Source organism: Haemaphysalis longicornis, unplaced genomic scaffold, assembly GCF_048455015.1.
Source record: "Haemaphysalis longicornis isolate Haplotype H1 unplaced genomic scaffold, Haemaphysalis longicornis Haplotype H1 scaffold_6, whole genome shotgun sequence".
NCBI classification, from domain to species: domain Eukaryota; kingdom Metazoa; phylum Arthropoda; class Arachnida; order Ixodida; family Ixodidae; genus Haemaphysalis; species Haemaphysalis longicornis.
This window is the reverse complement of record NW_027526407.1, coordinates 153,402,524-153,410,066: the sequence shown is the minus strand read 5'-3', so window position 1 is coordinate 153,410,066 and position 7,543 is coordinate 153,402,524.

The following is a 7,543-nucleotide window of genomic DNA, read 5'->3' as shown; positions in this document are numbered from 1 at the left end:
TCAGGATCAAAAGGAAAACTGAGGGAAAATGTTTAGTTTTTAAAATTCGCAGTACCTCAAAAGATACCATGCTTGGGAGAAGACAAATGTCCTATGCTGCACCAGGAAATCTTGAGGGCTGATGAGACGTTTTTCGATTTGAATAATAATTGAGAGATGTTTTTGTCCCCAGTCGTCCACTGCTTCTTCACGATTCGTCTGAAAGTGTAAACAGTAAAACAAAGCGGGAAAAAGTTGGTGCGTAAAATATGGTTTAGAATTTGAGCATCAGTTCGGTCAGTGGATCAAATATTCACTAGGAAAATATTGTCGCCATAATGGTCACGCTATCTTAATTGCTTTCAAATCTATAATGACACCACAAATTTGCAACAATAACCTCCTGAAAAGCGCTTCAGAAAATCTGAGGAAAACTTGATCTACAAGCGTTTTGCAGATGGAATTTACAAAGGTGTTGCCCTAAGAACATGATCACTGGAATGTCCTAATACAAACTTTTCGGGAGGATAAAGGTAAAGTGTAATCAATTATTGTTGGCAATAAGAAAATAAGAAATTGTAGCAGCAATAAACTATCCACTTTCTTCCTTAACTTCTATGACATCGTAGCACCTTGCTTTTTCTTATTGGCCTTCAATCAACGCCCGCCGAAGCACCTGTTGCCGACTGTTGCCGACTGTTGTCGAATGTTGGACTGTTGTCGCGCCTATATTGTCAATTTAGAGGACCACAAAGTTAAGGTAGAGTTAATACGCCGATAACACTGCAAGTTTTACTTTTCTTGTGATGCTTCATGTTATATTGGTGCGTAGGATAAAAATTGCTGATTATTTATCTTTTTGTGTAACATAAACAATTACCGCATCCCGGAAGCAGATGACTGTGTTCTCGAACGATAATTTTACTTCAGCTTTAGTTTCGGCCACTCTATTTTTACGATCTCCTTCTGCACTCGCGTGTACAATACAATACAATATTTCTGCGCAACACACAGCGGACCATTTCACAAGAAAAGAAAGTAGCAGCGTTATGAATTCGAGGAGAAAATGTAATGTAACCTTACTAACGTTCACGGCTTTCCGCTTCAACTTTGAAGACAGCTAGCCACGGCAAAAACCGGCTCCCACACTCACTTTCACAGGCGCTCTTTGGTCGGCAGTCGAATATATATCGATTAGGAAATGTATACTCACACAAGATTGAATTTTTTACCCCCTGGCAACCAGTTGGGCAGTGTTCCCACATAGTGGGCCGAAGTATCTCTGAAGTCACTGACCGGCAGAGATGATTGAATGCGCCAAATTGGTTTTTCACCTTGAGCTACGTGCGTATAAAACGGAGGAAACAGCGGTTGTTTGTGAACTACTGCTAAAAAACCGTTTCAACAGATGCCAAGCTCGATAGGTATTCCGAAGTATATTGGAATAATCGACCGTTATTTGGGGCAACAAATTAAAGAAGACAGTCGATGGCACAGTAAACATAAAATGCCGCTACGAGTTAGGAATTAAGTGGAAACATGTGTGGGGTTTAACTGCCTTCGCACTCGTTTTGTAAATCTTGTAGGCAAACACCGCAGATTGGTTTTTTCGGTGTTCTGATTTTGTACTTCACATTTTTCTGTCACACATGTGAAAGGTCTGTTCTCCCTGTGTGCAGCACACATAGGCAGTCTAAATTCTTTTCTATTTACACTTGGTTATTTTTTTACTCTCTTGTGGACGGGTCCTCGGGAAAAGGATATATTTTCGGCGTGAAGGGAAACTATTTTCTTTATTTGAGGTTAACCAAGTATTCAAAATATTAAACTACCAGTACAAATTATCAGCATAGCGTTGCAGTAGACATGTTCCTGGGGGGAGACAAAATGCCTCATTTGAGGCGTTCGTACTGAAAATAATCAGCAAGAAAAAAATTACTACCTTCCTGTAGGGGAACCCTGAGTAGTATCCGAAGCAGCCATGGGGTCGACTCAAGTCGACTGCATTTAGGTTGTCCGCCGACATCATGCTCACCTCGTCTATAATCACGCATTTCACGTTGCGGAAGACAACGCGGAAGGTGTTCAACTCGCTGGCGCTGAGGCCTACGTCGTTGTTGGGGCCGGAGGTCTACCGAGAGAGCTTGAAAGCCACGTGCACCGTAGTTCCTCCCCATGCCACAGCCGCTTTTCCGGTGCTCGCGCTGATAAGAAACGCGTCGTTGACGTTGTTGTTGCCCGTGTTGCTGAACCGGTTTTAGAGGTCCATGGCAAGACGGAGGACGAACGTCTTGCCACAACCCAACCAGCCGGCCGGGTGAACAAGACCCGTATATCGCGCAGTAGCTCATGTTGTTCCGCGTTTGTCATCCTCATCAAGTTGTAGTATTCGTCCCGGTCCATAATGTCCTGGCGCTTGCACACGGCCGCGCGCGGACTCGCGTGTTTGATCAGGCGCACCAAGTCTTGGCTCGGGATGAGGTAGGCGCCTTCGTGTTCTGCGTGGACGATCGCGGCAGGAGGAGGTGCTGCTCTTAGTTCTTGTTGTTCTTCTTCTTGTGCCCTCTTGTCCGCGGCGCTGACACTGGCGTTGACGCTGGCTTTGAAGGTGGCGTTACCGGAGGCGTTATCGGAGAGAGAGGGCACAACGCACAACCCGCCTGCCGACGTCGAGCGAACCACTTCCCTCCTTCTTCATTCTGGAATCATCGGCGCGCCTTAGCACTGCGAAAGCTACGCTCGCCCCCTCGAAAGAACTCGAAGCTTCGGTGAACGCTGACCGGCGGAGCTTTTATTTTGCTATTCTCTTTCCGGCGATCCGGCGAGTAAGCGGCGTTACCGCCACTTCGTTTGAGAGAGTTCCAGTCTTTTCTCGGGGCGAATAGAACCGAACTGAATGAATCGTACGACTGTCACAAGAATTAGGCGCTGTACAATAATATGAAAAAGCTGTACAGTACTTGTGGACGTCGTACGCACGAGTTTGTGAAACAAGGGTATTTGCACTAACTGTTAACAGATCGTAGTGGTTAGAATAAAAACCAAAGGAACTCATTTGGTATTTGGCAAACAAAAACAATAACAACTATGCCCGCGGGTCGGGTGGCAATGATACACGGGCATAAAATCATTTTGGTCGTAAAAACCCCGAATGTTAATTTTATTTTGTAGCGAATCTAGGATCAAGAATAGACAAAAAGCAAGACATTTATTGCACCATGGTGATGAACAGTATGTCAGATGACTTTGTACAAACGAGTATTATCGTGGCCGAAGGTTTTGTCACTAGAATTATGTCGGTTTTCCTGTTTCACATGTATTCGGAATCCCGTTTTTTGTTAGCCTAGTTTACACGGATATTGCGTTTCAGAGGGAAAGCTCGGCTGCGTACATATTTTAAGGTCATTCATCGCGTCGCAAGGACTTAGCCGCAGACGCGCAAGCTACCACTTTTTTCTTACGGCTTCGCGTGCTTGGAGCTTCTTTGCTCCAAGAAGCTTGGAGCTTCTTGAAGATGAAAAAAAACGCAGGTCGGTAATTTATATAACACAAAGTGGCCCCAGAACACATGCTTGAGGAATACATTGAAAATTATAAAAAGAAAAAGGAAACGCGCCTGCAATTTCGACAAAGTGGGTTCCGTCACCCAAGAAACTGAATAGTGTGAACGATGAGCCATGCATTCCAAATAATTAGAGTTTTGAAACCTTAACTAGTCGTTAGCAATTAGGGTGGAAGACATAATGATGAGTGGTTACACAAAAATATATTGACAAAAAAAATTAAGCGGATTACCATAGGTTTTTTTGTGAGTTTGCTGAAAATAGGCAGGGCTCGTATTGAACGGCAGCTACGCACGAGGAAAAGAGAAACCTTCTTGAATACATGGTCTGCTTTTTCTTCGTCAGGCCGATTAGAAAGAGCACTAGCTTCGAAAATAGTGTTAACGATGTTGGCCAGAATGCTAGAATATTGACGAGCAACTGCTTTAATACTCGAAACAAGAATTTTGTTTACCCGTACTCTGTACTTGCGATGTATCGGCGGTATGGTTATAATTAAAATATTTTTGTTGCGGCAGCCATAAATTCTTGTTGTATTTACTCCAAAGATTGTACTGGCCTTTATTTTAGGCCATTCCCTTTTTTCAGAAGAAAGAATGCTTTACTTCATGGTAACACATACATTTTTTTGAACCCGCACTATGACAGTATACAAGAGTTACAAACACTGATAACAAAAGCATTTGCATTACGCATGTGCAGTTCACACGTGGCCAAATATTCCTTGACACGTGCGTAGCGGCAACGTACGCCAAATGAAACCAATTTGGTATGTTCGCAAATGAGCCCTACAAGGACGTTCTGAACAAACAAATCCTCACACGTGTCCCGAGTTAATTACCTGCGAGGCGTAGGATTGTTTTGGGATTGTACCTTCAACAGTTTATTTGCATTTTTTTGTCAGAGTATTGTCGAAAGTCATTTTCGAGACCGCAATACCTGTCGAGGCCGGCTTGCGTTGAGTCAATTTTTAGGTAGCAGACTTCTAGCAACCTTTGTCCTGCTTTTTTACACACGTGCCTCACGGTGAAAGCCTAATGTGGCTATTTTTAATCAGCTCGGGGTGTCAGTGACTCCAGAGCTAATTAAGATTGGTGTGCGGGAAGATTGTTTTACTGGTTGCCAGGGACAAAAAACGTAATGTAGTGCATGTATGTATTTTCTCAAGGGTATATACTGTAGTACTGACCGAATGCCTTGCGTGGGAGCCGATGTGAAAACCCATTCTCTGGTGTGGTTACCTTTAAAGTTCAAGCAGGTATACTGGTAAGTTAGAGGAAATTGCAATTTTTTGTTGATCTCATATCACGGCGACTCCCTTTTTGTACACAATATCCAAGCATGCGGGTGCCGGTATTGCCTCGCTGTAGCGGTGTGCAAAGAGACCATGACGATTAAATAAAATTATATAAGTAAACTACTGTTATATAATTAACCTGTCTTTTTCAGGTATGAGGTTTTCAGATTTTATTGAAAACTATTTGCATATGGGAAAAGCACAATGGCAATTATTATTACAGAAGGAGGTCCCAGAGTTTACACTGTACAGGGGACCTCCTCCGCTGAGTACAAAAGGAACGCACACACAGGCAGGCAGAGCGGTACAGAGATCGGTGAAGCGATATTTGGCAAACAAGAAAAGACATCAATACAAAATAGTTAAACAGTTATATTCAAAGAATGGGTTAGATGTAATAAAGCAAGGTAAATGGACATTGAGTAACGGCAAACTGTTGACCAGAAGTAATTTTTTGAGCATTTATGAAATAAGCGTTCAGAGGTGATAAATTTCATGTTTGTGGGTAATGAATTCCAAAGAATTATTCTTAGAAAAAGGACTGTTTGTTTCCCGTAATTATTGCGCACTTTAGGTAGTAGCATATTGTTTTGTTCCGCGAATCTGGTAATATTGGGGTTTAGTATTCGTGGGGCGTGAATATTATTACGACAGTGCCTTTATTTCTAATTTGATGAATTAGAAGGCCGAGCTTTATTTGTAGTGAGTATGTGAATGGAAGAATGTTCAGATTTTTGGAGATTGGGAGGGCAGATGTCTGAACAGGATTGAAAGTAACCGGGCGTACTGCTTGCTTTCGCAAGTGTTCAAGGGGTGATATGTGAGTTTCGTACGTGTTTCCCCAGGAAGATAGACAGTATGTGAGGTGGCTGTGTATGAAAGCGTAATACAGTGACAGAATAACATGCTTCTTGAAATATTTCGCGAGATTTCAATAATACGCGTATACCAAAAGCAATATATTTATCAAGGGACATAGCATGTTTGTTTATTTTAGATGAGAGCCAAGCATGACGCCTTGAAACGTGGCCGTATTTGATACATAAATCACGTGGTTACCTAGAATAATGCTCGGAACTAAAAAGGTTTGGTTATGATGGGTATGAAAAACCATGACGCATTTTTTTTGGTGATTTATATGGAGCGCATTATCGTTACACCATGACACAACTTTTACCAGGTCCTTGTTAAGTCGTGTCGTTAAGTTCGTAAGGTGCAGAAAACGACGCTGTTTAAGCCAAATAAAGTGAGAGGTAAAATAAAGCTGCGAAAGTGATCTATTTAGGTTTGCTTTTTGCCGTAAATAACAACCATCAGTGAATGCCTATATGGGAACACTTTCACTATTAGGAATGTTATTGGCATGTTTATAAAAAGAGCAAAGCGCTATCCGGATTTCAGAGGCGCACCAAATTTACCATCAGAAGGGCGAAAATTGTATTAGCTAGCTAAACAAATTGGGTGCAGTGTTTTAAAAATAATCATTGTCATACAAATACAATAGGTTCAGTCTTTAGGCTACGGTGCTTAAGAATTATTAGTTGATAAGACACTTTATCAACTGCAGTTTCGAAATCGACTGTGGTGGAATCTCCAGAGAAACGGCGATGTAGACGTGGTGAAATGTAATGTGCACACTTTTCATGTTCGTCTTGCAGAAATAATGTTTCCGAAAGTTATGCTGAAATTAGCCTAAATACTACTTAGACTCAACGAGTGGCACGAGGTTGGAATAAATGACGTGCTCTGAAATGTACCAAGGCGTGAAAGTTAGCCTGATAGGCCGGCGATTAAGGGAAGAGTACTTCTTTTAACACTTGAAGAGAGGACATGTACCTTCAAATCGATTGTTGCAGCGGAACACTGAAAAAATTGAAAAAAAAGTTCCTACAGAATTATAAATGTGTTAAATTATCTGTTTCTTTAGCAAACTGGCATTAGGTTATAAATGCCACAACTAAAAGCAGGTTAAAGGTTATGGTGGAACGTCATAATAGTCCCAGCAAGTTTTGCAACATTTTTATTGCTAAAATGTTACAGTCACCTAATTGCGGTAAAACAGCAGTGGTATAATTAAAAAGCAACTTTTCAAATACCTACGCTAGCAAACGAACATTCGTCACTGTACATGACCTGTTGATAGCATGTGCAAAACAAATACAGTAATATCTCGTTAACTCGAAGTAGTAAAAACCGGGAAATATTTTGGAATAAGCGGACTTTGGAGATAAGCAAAGCTGCGCGAATTGCCATGAAATGTGGAGTTCTCCGGGGAACCCCTGCACTCAGTACATTTTTTTTATATTGCAAAAGAGACCCGCTCTCTCCATTGGGTTTTCCCCCGCACGATAAACCTTTATGTTCTAGTACAATGTACCTCTGCGCATGTCTCTACCGTAACAGGACGTGCCACATGGTTGCTTGACGAAGTTCATGTGCCTCTTGGCTAAGACTTCACGTTCGGGGTAAACATCGGCGTTGTGGCAGGTGCGGCTAAACGAGAAAAAAATTGAGGGACTTAGGCGCGGCAATATCGCCCGAATCATGTGAAACATTTCGCGGCGGCAAAATTTTCGTTCCACTCTCGGTCAAGATTTCGAGATATCCGCAGGTTGCCCGAAAAGACTTCGGAATAAAGGGAAATAAATACATGGGACGTAAAGGAAATCGTTCAGTGCAGCGCAAAATTTTCACGCAGCCGATT